Raw genomic sequence first — 15050 nt, forward strand, 5'->3', positions numbered from 1 at the left:
CTCGTAAAGGTCCAAATATCCAATTGCAGGCTTTACAAACAGAGTGTTTTCAAACTGCCGTATGAAACGAAAGGTCAAACTCTGTGAGCTGAACGCACAAATCATTAAGTTGTTTCAGAGAATGATTCTGTCTAGTTTTTAAACGAAGATATTTCCTTTTCTACCATTGGCCTGAAATCGCTTGAAATCTCCAACTGCAAATTCCACAAAAAGAGGTTTTCAAATCTGCTCTGTCTAAAGAAAGGTTAAACTCTGTGAGCTGAAGACACACAACACAAGGAAGTTATTGAGAACTCTTCTGTCTTGCATTATATGAAGATATCCCGTTTCCAACGAAGGCCTCGTAGAGGTCCAAATATCCACTTGCAGACTTTTCAAACAGAGTGTTTTCAAACTGCTCTATGAAAAGAAAGGTTAAACTCTGTCAGGTGGATGCACACATCACCAAGTAGTTTCTGAGAATGATTCTGTCTAGTTTGTAAACGGAGATATTTCCCTTTCAACCATTGGCCTCAAATCGCTTGAAATCTCCAATTGGAAATTGCACAAAAAGAGAGTTTCGAATCTGCTCTCTCTAAAGAAAGGTTCAACCCTGTGAGTTGAATGCACACCACGCTAAGAAGTTACTGAGAATTCTTCTGCCTAGCATTGTATGAAGGTATCCCGTTTCCAACGAAGGCCTGAAAGAGGTCCAAATATCCGCTTCCAGACTTCACAAACAGAGTGTTTTCAAACTGCTCTACGAAAAGGAAGGTTTAACTCTGTGAGCTGAATGCAAAAATCATTAAGTTACTTCTGAGAATGATTCTGTCTAGTTTTTATACGAAGATATTTCCTTTTCTACCATTGGCCTCAAATCGCTTGAAATCTCCAATTGCGGAATCCACAAAAAGAGAGTTTCAAATCTGCTCTGTCTAAAGAAAGGTTCAACTGTGTGAGCTGAATACACACAACACAAAGAAGTTACTGAAAATTCTTCTGTCTAGCATTATATGAAGAAATCCCGTTTCCAACGAAGGCCTCAAAGAGGGCCAAATATACACTTGCAGATTTTACAAACAGAGTGTTTTCAAACTGCTCTATGAAAAGAAAGGTTAAACTCTGTCAGGTGGATGCACACATCACAAAGCAGTTTCTGAGAATCATTCTGTCTAGCTTTTAAACAAACAAATTTCGTTTTCTGTCATTGACCTCAATTCGCTTGAAATCTCCACATGTAAATTCCACAAAAAGAGGGTTTCAAATCTACTCTGTCTGAAGGAAGGTTCAAATCTGTGAGTTGAATACACACACACAAAGAAGTTACTGAGAATTCTTCTGTCTAGCATTTTATGAAGAAATCCCGCTTCCAACGATGGCCTCAAAGAAGTCGAAATATCCAGTTACAGACTTTACAAAGAGAGTGCTTCCAAACTGCTCTGTGAAAAGAAACGTTAAACTCTGTCAGTTGAAGGCACACATCACAAACTAGTTTCTGAAAGTGATTCTGTCTGGTTTTTAAACGAAGATACTTCCTTTTCTACCATTGGCCTGAAATCGCTTGAAATCTCCAATTGCAAATTCCAAAAAGAGAAAGTTTCAAATATGCTCTCTCTAAAGAAAGGTTCAACTCTGTGAGCTGAATACACACAACACAAGGAAGTTACTGAGAAATCTTCTGTCTTGCATTTTATGAAGAAATCCCGTTTGCAACGAACGCCTCGTAAAGGTCCAAATATCCACTTGCAGACCTTACAAACAGAGTGTTTTCAAACTGCTGCATGAAAAGAAAGGTTAAACTCTGTGAGCTGAACGCACAAATGATTAAGTTGTTTCAGAGAATGATTCTGTCCAGTTTTTAAACGAAGATATTTCCTTTTCTGTCATTGGCCTCAATTCGCTTGAAATCTCCACATGTAAATTAAACAAAAAGTGTGTTTCAAATCTACTGTGCCTAAAGCAAGGTTGAACTCTGTGAGTTGAATACACACACACAAAGAAGTTACTGAGAATTCTTCTGTCTAGCATTTTATGAAGAAATCCCGCTTCCAACGAAGGCTTCAAAGAGGTCCAAATATCCACTTGCAGAATTTACAAACAGAGTGTTTCCAAACTGCTCTATGAAAAGAAAGGTTAAACTGTGTGAGCTGAACGCAGAAATCATTACGTTGTTTCAGAGAATGATTCTGTCTAGTTTTTAAACGAAGATATTTCCTTTTCTACCATTGGCCTGAAATCGCTTGAAATCTCCAACTGCAAATTCCACAAAAAGAGAGTTTCAAATCTGCTCTGTCTAAAGAAAGGTTAAACTCTGTGAGCTGAAGACACACAACAAAAGGAAGTTACTGAGAATTCTTCTGTCTTGCATTATATGAAGAAATCCCGTTTCCAACGAAGGCCTCGTAGAGGTCCAAATATCCACTTGCAGACTTTTCAAACAGAGTGTTTTCAAACTGCTCTATGAAAAGAAAGGTTAAACTCTGTCAGGTGGATGCACACATCAAAAAGTAGTTTCTGAGAATGATTCTGTCTAGTTTTTAAACAGAGATATTTCCCTTTCTACCATTGTCCTCAGATCACTTGAAATCTCCAATTGCAAATTCCACAAGAAGAGAGTTTCAAATCTGCTCTCTCTAAAGAGAGTTTCAACCCTGTGAGTTGAATACACACAACACAAAGAAGTTACTGAGAATTATTCTGTCTAACATTATATGAAGGAATCCCGTTTCCAACGAAGGCCTGAAAGAGGTCCAAATATCCGGTACCAGACATTTCAAACAGAGTGTTTTCAACCTGCTCTATGAAAAGAAAGGTTGAACTCTGTGAGCTGAATGCACAAATCATTAAGTTACTTCAGAGAATGATTCTGTCTAGTTTTTATACGAAGATATTTCCTTTTCTACCATTGGCTTCAAATCGCTTGAAATCTCCAATTGCAAAATCCACAAAAAGAGAGTTTCAAATCTGCTCTGTCTAAAGAAAGGTTCAACTCTGTGAGCTGAATACACACAACACAAAGAAGTTACTGAAAATTCTTCTGTCTAGCATTATATGAAGAAATCCCCTTTCCAACGAAGACCTCAAAGAGGTCCAAATATACACTTGCAGATTTTACAAACAGAGTGTTTTCAAATTGGTCTGTGAAAAGAAAGGTTAAACTCTGTCAGGTGGATGCACACATCACAAAGCAGTTTCTGAGAATCATTCTGTCTAGCTTTTAAACAAACAAATTTCATTTTCTGTCATTGACCTCAATTCGCTTGAAATCTCCACAGGTAAATTCCACAAAAAGAGTGTTTCAAATCTACTCTGTCTGAAGGAAGGTTCAAATCTGTGAGTTGAATACACACACACAAAGAAGTTACTGAGAATTCTTCTGTCTGGCATTTTATGAAGAAATCCCGCTTCCAACGAAGGCCTCAAAGAGGTCCAAATATCCACTTGCAGACTTTACAAAGAGAGTGCTTCCAAACTGCTCTGTGAAAAGAAACGTTAAACTCTGTCAGTTGAAGGCACACATCACAAACTAGTTTCTGAAAATGATTCGGTCTGGTTTTTAAATGAAGATACTTCCTTTTCTACCATTGGCCTGAAATCGCTTGAAATCTCCAATTGCAAATTCCAAAAAGAGAAAGTTTCAAATATGCTCTCTCTAAAGAAAGGTTCAACTCTGTGAGCTGAATACACACAACACAAGGAAGTTACTGAGACATCTTCTGTCTTGTATTATATGAAGAAATCCCGTTTCCAACGAAGGCCTCGTAAAGGTCCAAATATCCACTTGCAGACTTTAGAAACAGAGTGTTTTCAAACTGCTCCATTAAAAGAAACGTTAAACTCTGTGAGGTGAACGCACAAATCATTAAGTTGTTTCAGTGAATGATTGTGTCTAGTTTTTAAACGAAGGTATTTCCTTTTCTGTCATTGGCCTCAATTCGCTTGAAATCTCCCCATGTAAATTAAACAACAAGAGTGTTTCAAATCTAATCTGTCTAAAGGAAGGTTCAACTCTGTGGGTTGAATACACACACACAAAAAGTTACTGGGAATTCTTCTGTCTAGAATTTTATGAAGAAATCCCGCTTCCAACGAAGGCTTCAAAGAGGTCCAAATATACACTTGCAGACTTTACATGCAGAGTGTTTTGAAACTGCTCTATGAAAAGAAAGGTTAATCTCTGTGAGCTGAACGCACAAATCATTACGTTGTTTCAGAGAATGATTCTGTCTAGTTTTTAAAGGAAGATATTTCCTTTTCTACCATTGTCCTGAAATCGCTTGAAATCTCCAACTGCAAATTCCACAAAAAGAGAGTTTCAAATCTGCTCCATCTAAAGAAAGGTTAAACTCTGTGAGCTGAAGACACACAACACAAGGAAGTTACTGAGAATTCTTCTATCTTGCATTATATGAAGAAATCCCGTTTTCCAACAAAGGCCTCGTAGTGGTCCAAATATCCACTTGCACACTTTTCAAACAGAGTGTTTTCAAACTGCTCTATGAAAAGAAAGGTTAAACTTTGTCAGGTGGATGCACACATCACAAAGTAGTTTCTGAGAATGATTCTGTGTAGTTTTTAAACAAACATATTTCGTTTTCTGTCATTGACCTCAAGTCGCTTGAAATCTCCACATGTAAATTCCACAAAAAGAGTGTTTCAAATCTACTCTGTCTGAAGGAAGGTTCAAATCTGTGAGTTGAATACACACACACAAAGAAGTTACTGAGAATTCTTCTGTCTGGCATTTTATGAAGAAATCCCGCTTCCAACGAAGGCCTCAAAGAGGTCCAAATATCCACTTGCAGACTTTACAAAGAGAGTGCTTCCAAACTGCTCTGTGAAAAGAAACGTTAAACTCTGTCAGTTGAAGGCACACATCACAAACTAGTTTCTGAAAATGATTCTGTCTGGTTTTTAAACGAAGATATTTCCTTTTCTACCATTGGCCTGAAATCGCTTGAAATCTGCAATTGCAAATTCCAAAAAGAGAAAGTTTCAAATATGCTCTCTCTAAAGAAAGGTTCAACTCTGCGAGCTGAATACCCACAACACAAGGAAGTTACTGAGAAATCTTCTGTCTTGCATTATATGAAGAAATCCCGTTTCCAACGAAGGCCTCGTAAAGGTCCAAATATCCACTTGCAGACTTTACAAACAGCGTGTTTTCAAACTGCTCTATGAAAAGAAAGGTTAAACTCTGTGAGCTGAACGCACAAATCATTAAGTTGTTTCAGAGAATGATTCTGACTAGTTTTTAAACGAAGATATTTCCTTTTCTGTCATTGGCCTCAATTCGCTTGAAATCTCCACATGTAAATTAAAAAAAAAGAGTGTTTCAAATCTTCTCTGTCTAAAGAATGGTTCAACTCTGTGAGTTGCATACACACACACAAAGAAGTTACTGTGAATTCTTCTGTCTAGCATTTTATGAAGAAATCCCGCTTCCAACGAAGACTTCAAAGAGGTCCAAATATCCACTTGCAGACTTTACAAACAGAGTGTTTTCAAACTGCTCTATGAAAAGAAAGGTTAAACTCTGTGAGCTGAACGCACAAATCATTACGTTGTTTCAGAGAATGATTCTGTCTAGTTTTTAAACGAAGATATTTCCTTTTCTACCATTGGCCTGAAATCGCTTGAAATCTCCAACTGCAAATTCCACAAAAAGAGAGTTTCAAATCTGCTCTGTCTAAAGAAAGTTTAAACTCTGTGAGCTGAAGACACACAACACAAGGAAGTTACTGAGAATTCTTTTGTCTTGCATTATATGAAGAAATCCTGTTTCCAACGAAGGCCTCGTAGAGGTCCAAATATCCATTTGCGACTTTTCTTTTTTTTTTTTTTATTATACTTTAAGTTTTAGGGTACATGTGCCCATTGTGCAGGTTAGTTACATATGTATACATGTGCCATGCTGGTGCGCTGCACCCACCAACTCCTCATCTAGCATTAGGTATATCTCCCAATGCTATCCCTCCCCCCTCCCCCCTCCCCACCACAGTCCCCAGAGTATGATATTCCCCTTCCTGTGTCCATGTGGTCTCATTGTTCAATTCCCACCTATGATTGAGAATATGCGGTGTTTGTTTTTTTGTTCTTGCGATAGTTTACTGAGAATGATGGTTTCCAATTTCATCCATGTCCCTACAAAGGATATGAACTCATCATTTTTTATGGCTGCATAGTATTCCATGGTGTATATGTGCCACATTTTCTTAATCCAGTCTATCATTGTTGGACATTTGGGTTGGTTCCAAGTCTTTGCTATTGTGAATAATGCCGCAATAAACATACGGGTGCATGTGTCTTTATAGCAGCATGATTTATAGTCATTTGGGTATATACCCAGTAATGGGATGGCTGGGTCAAATGGTATTTCTAGTTCTAGATCCCTGAGGAATCGCCACACTGACTTCCACAATGGTTGAACTAGTTTACAGTCCCACCAACAGTGTAAAAGTGTTCCTATTTCTCCACATCCTCTCCAGCACCTGTTGTTTCCTGACTTTTGAATGATTGCCATTCTAACTGGTGTGAGATGATATCTCATAGTGGTTTTGATTTGCATTTCTCTGATGGCCAGTGATGATGAGCATTTTTTCATGTGCTTTTTGGCCTCATAAATGTCTTCTTTTGAGAAGTATCTGTTCATGTCCTTCGCCCACTTTTTGATGGGGTTGTTTGTTTTTTTCTTGTAAATTTGTTTGAGTTCACTGTAGATTCTGGATATTAGCCCTTTGTCAGATGAGTAGGTTGCGAAAATTTTCTCCCATGTTGTAGGTTGCCTATTCACTCTGATGGTAGTTTCTTTTGCTGTGCAGAAGCTCTTTAGTTTAATTAGATCCCATTTGTCAATTTTGGCTTTTGTTGCCATTGCTTTTGGTGTTTTGGACATGAAGTCCTTGCCCACGCCTATGTCCTGAATGGTAATGCCTAGGTTTTCTTCTAGGGTTTTTATGGTTTTAGGTCTAACGTTTAAATCTTTCATCCATCTTGAATTGATTTTTGTATAAGGTGTAAGGAAGGGATCCAGTTTCAGCTTTCTACATATGGCTAGCCAGTTTTCCCAGCACCATTTATTAAATAGGGAATCCTTTCCCCATTGCTTGTTTTTCTCAGGTTTGTCAAAGATCAGATAGTTGTAGGTAAGTGGCGTTATTTCTGAGGGCTCTGTTCTGTTCCATTGATCTATATTTCTGTTTTGGTACCAGTACCATGCTGTTTTGGTTACTGTAGCCTTGTAGTATAGTTTGAAGTCAGGTAGTGTGATGCCTCCAGCTTTGTTCTTTTTGCTTAGGATTGACTTGGCGATGCGGGCTCTCCTTTGGTTCCATATGAACTTTGAAGTAGTTTTTTCCAATTCTGTGAAGAAAGTCATTGGTAGCTTGATGGGGATGGCATTGAATCTGTAAAACACAAACAGAGTGTTTTCAAACTGCTCAATGAAAAGAAAGGTTAAACCCAGTCAGGTGGATGCACACATCACAAAGTAGTTTCTGAGAATGATTCTGTGTAGTTTTTAAACAAACATATTTCATTTTCTCTCATTGACCTCAATTCGCTTGAAATCTCCACATGTAAATTCCACAAAAAGAGTGTTTCAAATCTACTCTGTCTAAAGGAATGTTGAACTCTGTGAGTTGAATACACACACAGAAAGAAGTTACTGAAAATTCTTCTGTCTAGCATTTTATGAAGAAATCCCTCTTCCAACGAAGGCCTGAAAGAGGTCCAAATATCCACTTCCAGACTTTACAAAGAGAGTGCTTCCAAACTGCTCTGTGAAAAGAAACGTTAAACTCTGTCAGTTGAAGGCACACATCACAAACTAGTTTCTGAAAATGATTCTGTCTGGTTTTTAAACGAAGATATTTCCTTTTCTACAATTGGCCTGAAATCGCTTGAATTCTCCAACTGCAAATTCCACAAAAAGAGAGTTTCAAATATGCTCTGTGTAAAGAAAGGTTAAACTCTGTGAGGTGAAGACACAGATCAGAAGGAGGTTACTGAGAATTCTTCTGTCTTGCATTATATGAAGAAATCCCGTTTCCAACGAAGGCCTCATAGAGGTCCAAATATCCACTTGCAGACTTTTCAAACAGAGTGTTTTCAAACTGCTCTATGAAAAGAAACGTTAAACTCTGTGAGCTGAACGCACAAATTATTAAGTTGTTTCAGAGAAAGATTCTGTCTAGTTTTTAAACGAAGATATTTCCTTTTCTGTCATTGGCCTCAATTCGCTTGAAATCTCCACATGTAAATTAAACAAAAAGAGTGTTTCAAATCTACTCTGTCTAAAGGAAGGTTCAACTCTGTGAGTTGAATACACACACACAAAGAAGTTACTGAGAATTCTTCTGTCTAGCATTTTATGAAGAAATCCCTCTTCCAACGAGGACTTCAAAGAGGTCCAAATATCCACTTGCAGACTTTATAAACAGAGTGTTTTCAAACTGCTCTATGAAAAGAAAAGTTAAACTCTGTGAGCTGAACGCAAAAATCATTACGTTGTTTCAGAGACTGATTCTGTCTAGTTTTTATACGAAGATATTTCCTTTTCTACCATTGGCCTCAAATCCCTTGAAATCTCCAATTGCAAAATCCACAAAAAGAGAGTTTCAAATCTGCTCTGTCTAAAGAAAGGTTCAACTCTGCGAGATGAATACACACAACACAAAGAAGTTACTGAAAATTCTTCTGTCTAGCATTATATGAAGAAATCCCTTTTCCAACGAAGGCCTCAAAGGGGTCCAAATATATGCTTGCAGATTTTACAAACAGAGTGTTTTCAAACTGCTCTATGAAAAGAAAGGTTAAACTTTGTCAGGTGGATGCACACATCACAAAGTAGTTTCTGAGAATGATTCTTTCTAGTTTTTAAACAAACATATTTCGCTTTGTCTCATTGAACTCAATTCGCTTGAAATCTCCACATGTAAATTCCAGAAAAAGAGTGTTTCAAATCTACTCTGTCTAAAGGAAGGTTCAAGTCTGTGAGTTGAATACACACACACAAAGAAGTCACTGAGAATTTTTCTGTCTAGCATTTTATGAAAAAATTCTTTTTCCAAAGAAGTCTTCAAAGAGGTCCTAATGTCCACATTCAGACATTACAAAGAGAGTGCTTCCAAACTGCTCTGTGAAAAGAAACCTTAAACTCTGTCAGTTGAAGGCACACTTCACAAACTAGTTTCTGAAAGTAATTCTGTCTAGTTTTTAAACGAAGATTTTTCCTTTTCTACAATTGGCCTGAAATCGCTTGAAATCTCCAATTGCAAATTCCAAAAAAAAAAGTTTCAAATATGCTCTGTCTAAAGAAAGGTTCAACCCTGTGAGTTGAACACACACTACACTAAGAAGTTACTGAGAATTCTTCTGTCTATCATTATATGAAGGAATCCCGTTTCCAACGAAGGCCTCAAAGAGGTCGAAATATCCGCTTCCAGACTTTTCAAACAGAGTGATTCTAACTGCTCTATGAAAAGAAAGTCTAAACTCTGTGGGCTGAACGCACAATTCATTACGTTGTTTCACAGAATGATTCTGTCAAGTTTTTAAATGAAGATATTTCCTTTTCTGTCATTGGCCTCAATTCGCTTGAAATCTCCACATGTAAATTCCACAAAAAGAGTGCTTCAAAGCTACTCTGTCTAAAGGAAGGTTCAACTCTGTGAGTTGAATAAACACAGACAAAGAAATTACTGAAAATTCTTCTGTCTAGCATTATATGAAGAAATCCCGTTTCCAACGATGGCCTCAAAGAGGTCCAAATGTCCACTTGCAGAGTTTACAAACAGAGTGTTTTCAAACTGCTCTCTGAAAAGAAAGGTTAAACTTTTTCAGGTAGATGCACACATCACAAAGTAGTTTCTGAGAATGATTCTGTCTAGTTTTTAAACGGAGATATTTCCCTTTCTACCATTGGCCTGAAATCGCTTGAAATCTCCTATTGCAAATTCCACAATAAGAGAGTTTCAAATCTGCTCTCTCTAAAGAAAGTTTCAACTCTGTGAGTTGAATACACACAACACTAAGAAGTTACTGATAATTTTTCTATCTAGCATTATATGAAGGAATCCCGTTTCCAAGGAAGGCCTCAAAGAGGTGCAAATATCCGCTTCCAGACTTTACAAACAGAGTGGTTCCTAACTGCTCTGTGAAAAGGCAGGTTAAACTCTGTGAACTGAACACACAAATCATTAAGTTATTTCAAAGAATGATTCTGTCTAGTTTTTATACGAAGATATTTCCTTTTCAACCATTGGCCTCAAATCGCTTGAAATTTCCAATTGCAAAATTCACAAAAAGAGAGTTTCAAATCTGCTCTGTCTAAGGAAAGGTTCAGCTCTGTGAGCTGAAAACACACAACACAGAGAAGTTACTGAGAATTCTTCTGACTAGCGTTATATGAAGAAATCCCGTTTCCAACGAAGGCCTCAAAGCGGTCCAAATATACACTTGTAGACATTACAAACATAGTGTTGTGAAACTGCTCTATGAAAAGAATCGTAAAACTCTGTCAGTTGAAGGCACTCAGCACAAACAATTTTCTGAAAATGATTCTGTCTAATTTTTAAATGAAGATATTTCCGTTTCTGTCATTGGCCTCAATTGGCTTGAAATCTCCACAAGTAAATTCCACAAAAAGAGTGTTTCAAGTCTACTCTGTCTAAAGGAAGGTTCAACTCTGTGAGTTGAATACACAAACACAAAGAAGTTACTGAAAGTCTCCTGTCTAGCCTTATATGAAGAAATCCCGTTTCTTACGAAGGCCTCAAAGAGGTCCAAATATCCACTTGCAGACTTTTCAAACAGTGTGTTTTCAAACTGCTCTATGAAAAGAAAGGTTAAACTCTGTCAGGTGGATGCACACATCACAAAGCAGTTTCTGAGAATGATTCTGTCTAGTTTTTACACAAAGATACATCCTTTTCTACCATTGGCCAACAGTCACTTGAAATCTCCAATTGCAATTTCCACAAGAAGAGATTTTCAAATCTACTCTGTCTTAAGAAAGGTTCAACTCTGTGAGATGAATACACTCAACACAAAGAAGTTACTGAGAATTCTTCTGTCTAGCATTACATGAAGGAATCCCTTTTCCGAAGAAGGCCTCAAAGATGTCCAATTATTCGCTGCCAGACTTTACAAACACAGTGTTTCCAAACTGCTCTATGAAAAGGAAGGTTAAACTCTGTGAACTGAATGCACTCATCATCAAGTTATTTCTGAGAATGATTCTGTCTAGTTTTTATACGAAGATATTTCCTTTTCTACCATTGGCCTCAAATCGCTTGAAATCTCCAATGGGAAAATCCACAAAGAGGGAGTTGCAAATCTGCTCTGTTTAAAGAAAGGTTCAACTCTGTGAGCTGAATACACACAACACAAAGAATTTACTGAGAATTCTTCGGTCTCGCATTACATGAAGAAATCCCGTTTCCAACGAAGGACTCGAAGAGGAACAAATATCCACCTGCAGGCTTTACAAATAGAGGGTTTTCAAGCTGCTCTATGAAAAGAAAGATTAAACTCTGTCAGGTGGATGCACACATCACAAAGTAGTTTCTGAGAATGATGCTGTCTAGTTTTTATACGACGATATTTCCCATACTTCCATTGGGCTCAAATCGCTAGAAATCTCCAAATGCAAATTCCACAAAGAGAGAGTTTCAAACCTTCTCTGTCAAAAGAAAGGTTCAACTCTGTGAGTTGAATACACACAACACAAAGAAGTTACTGAGAATTCTTCTGTCTAGCATTTTATGAAGAAATCCCGTTTCCAACGAAAGCCTCAAAGAGGTGCAAATATCCACTTGCAGATTTTACAGAATGCTTCCAAACTGCTCTATGAAAAGAAACGTGAAACTCTGTCAGCTGAAGGCACACATCACAAAGTAGTTTCTGAAAATGATTCTGTCTAGTTTTTAAACGAAGATATTTCCTTTTCTACCATTGGCCTCAAATGGCTTGAAATCTCCAATTGCAAATTCAATAAAGAGAGAGTTTCAAATCTGCTCTGTCTAAAGAAATGTTCAACTCTGTGAGCTGAATACACAGAACACAAAGAAGTTACTGAGAATTCTTCTTGCATTTTATGAAGAAATCCCGTTTCCAACGAAGGCCTCATGGATGTCCAAATATCCACATGGAGACTTTACAAACAGAGTGATTTCAAACTGCTATATGAAAAGAAAGGTTAAACTCTGTCAGGTGGATGCACACATCAAAAGGTTCTTTCTGAGAATAATTCTATCTAGTTTTTAAACGAAGATATTCCTTTTCTACTTTTGGCCTCAATTCGCTAGAAATCTCCACATGCAAATTTCAGAAAAAGAGTGTTTCAAATCTACTCTGCCCAAGGTGATGTTCAACTCTGTGAGTTGAATACACACAACAGAAAGAAGTTACTGAGAATTCTTCTGTCAAGCATTATATGAAGGAATCCCGTTTCCAAAGAAGGCCTCAAAGAGGTCCAAATATCCACTTCCAGACTTTACAAACAGAGTGTTTCCAAACTGCTCTATGAAAAGGAAGGTTAAACTCTGTGAGCTGAACGCACACATCATAAAGTTTTTTCTGAGAATGATTCTGTCTAGTTTTTATACGAAGATATTTCCTTTTCTACCATTGGCCTGAAATCGCTTGAAATCTCCAATTGCAAAATCCACAAAAAGAGTGTTTCAAATCTACTCTGTCTAAAGGAAGGTTCATCTCTGTGAGTTGAATACACACAATACAAGGAAGTAACTGAGAATTCTTCTGTCTAACCTAATATGAAAAAATCCTGTTTCGAACCAAGGCCTTAAAGGGGTACAAATATCCACTGGCATACTTTACAGAGTGTTTCCAAACTGCTCTATGAAAACTAACGTTGAACTCTGTCAGTTGAAGGCACACATCACAACGAAGTTTCTGAGAATGATACTGTCTAGTTTTTATACCAAGATATTTCCTTTTCTTCCATTGGCCTCAAATCGCTTGAAATCTCCAAATGCAAATTCCATAAAAAGAGAGGTTCAAATCTGCTCTGTCTAAAGAAAGGTTCAACTCTGTGAGCTGAATACACACAACACAAAAAAGTTGCTGAGAATTCTTCTGTCTAGCATTATATGAAGAAATCCCGCTTCCAACGAAGGCCTCGAAGACGTCCGAATATCCACTTGCAGACTGTACAAACAGAGTGTTTTCAAACTGCTCTATGAAGAGAAAGGTTAAACTCTGTCAGGTGGATGCACGCATCACAAAGTAGTTTCTGAGAATAATTCTGTGTAGTTTTTAAACGAAGATATTTCCTTTTCTACCATTGGCCTCAATTCGCTTGAAATCTCCACATGCAAATTCCACAAAAAGAGTGTTTCAAGTCTACTCTGTCTAAAGGAAGGTTCAACTCCGTGAGTTGAACACACACAACAGGAAGAAGTTACTGGGAATTCTTCTGTCTTGCATTATATTAAGAAATCCCTTTTCGAACGAAGGCCTCAAAGAGGTACAAATATCCACTTGCAGACTTTACAAACAGAGTGTTTTCAAACTGCTCTATGAAAATGAAGGTTAAACTCTGTGAGCTGAACGCACATATCACAAAGAAGTTTCTGAGAATTATTCTGTCTAGTATTTATACGAAGATATTTCCTTTTCTACCATTGGCCTCAAATCGCTTGAAATCTCCACATGCAAATTTCACAAAAAGTGTGTTTCAAGTCTACTCTGTCTAAAGGAAGGTTCATCTCTGTGAGTTGAATACACACAACACAAAGAAGTTACTGAGAATTCTTCTGTCAAGCATTATATGAAGAAATCACGTTTTCAACGAAGGCTTCAAAGAGGTCCAAATATCCACTTGCAGACTTTAGAAACAGATTGTTTCCAAACTGCTCTATGAAAAGAAACGTGAAACTCTGTCTGTTGAAGGCAGACATCACAAGTAGATTCTGAGAATGATTCTGTCTAGTTTTTATACGAAGATATTCCTTTTTCTACCATTGGCCTCAAATCGCTTGAACTGTAAAATTGTAAAATCCACAAAAAGAGAGTTTCAAATCTGCTCTGTGTAAAGAAAGTTTCAAATATGTGAGCTGAATACACACAACACAATGAAGTTACGGAGAATTCTTCTGTCTAGCATTATATGAAGAAATCCCGTTACCAACGAATGATTCAAAGAGTTCCAAATATCCACTTGCAGACTTTACAAACAGATTGTTTCCAAACTGCTCTATGAAAAGAAACGTGAAACTCTGTGAGTTGAATGCAGACATCACAAGTAGTTTCTGAGAATGATTCTGTCTAATTTTTATACGAAGATATTCCTTTTTCTACCGTTGGCCTCAAATCGCTTGAACTGTAAAATTGTAAAATCCACAAAAAGAGAGTTTCAAATCTGCTGTGTGTAAAGAAAGGTTCAAATATGTGAGCTGAATACACACAACACAAAGAAGTTACGGAGAATTCTTCTGTCTAGCATTATATGAAGAAATCCCGTTACCAACGAAGGACTCAAAGAGGTCCAAATATCCACTTGCAGACTTTACAAACAGAGTGTTTTCAAACTCCTCTATGAAAAGAAAGGTTAAACTCTGTCAGTTGAAAGCACACATCACAAAGTAGTTTCTGAGAATGATTCTGTCTAGTGTTTAAACGAAGATATTTCCTCTTCTACCATTGGCCTCAATTCGCTTCAAATCTCCACATGCAAATTCCACAAAAATAGTGTTTAAAATCTTCGCTGTCTAAAGGAAGGTTCAACTCTGTGAGTTGAATACACACAACACAAAAAAGTTACTGAGAATTCTTCAGTCTAGCATTATATGAAGAAATCCCGTTTACAACGAAAGCCTCAAAGTGGTCCAAATATACACTTGAAGACTTTACAAACAGATTGTTTCCAAACTGCTCTATGAAAAGAAACGTTAAACTCTGTCAGTTGAAGGCACACATCACAAAGTAGTTTCTGCGAATGATTCTGTCTACTTTTTATACGAAGATATTTACTTTTCTACCATTGGCCTCATATCGCTTGAAATTTCCAACTGCAAAATCCACAAAAGGAGAGTTTCAAATCTGCTCTG

The sequence above is a fragment of the Pan troglodytes genome, chromosome 15 (genome assembly GCF_028858775.2).
Source record: "Pan troglodytes isolate AG18354 chromosome 15, NHGRI_mPanTro3-v2.0_pri, whole genome shotgun sequence".
Taxonomy (NCBI): domain Eukaryota; kingdom Metazoa; phylum Chordata; class Mammalia; order Primates; family Hominidae; genus Pan; species Pan troglodytes.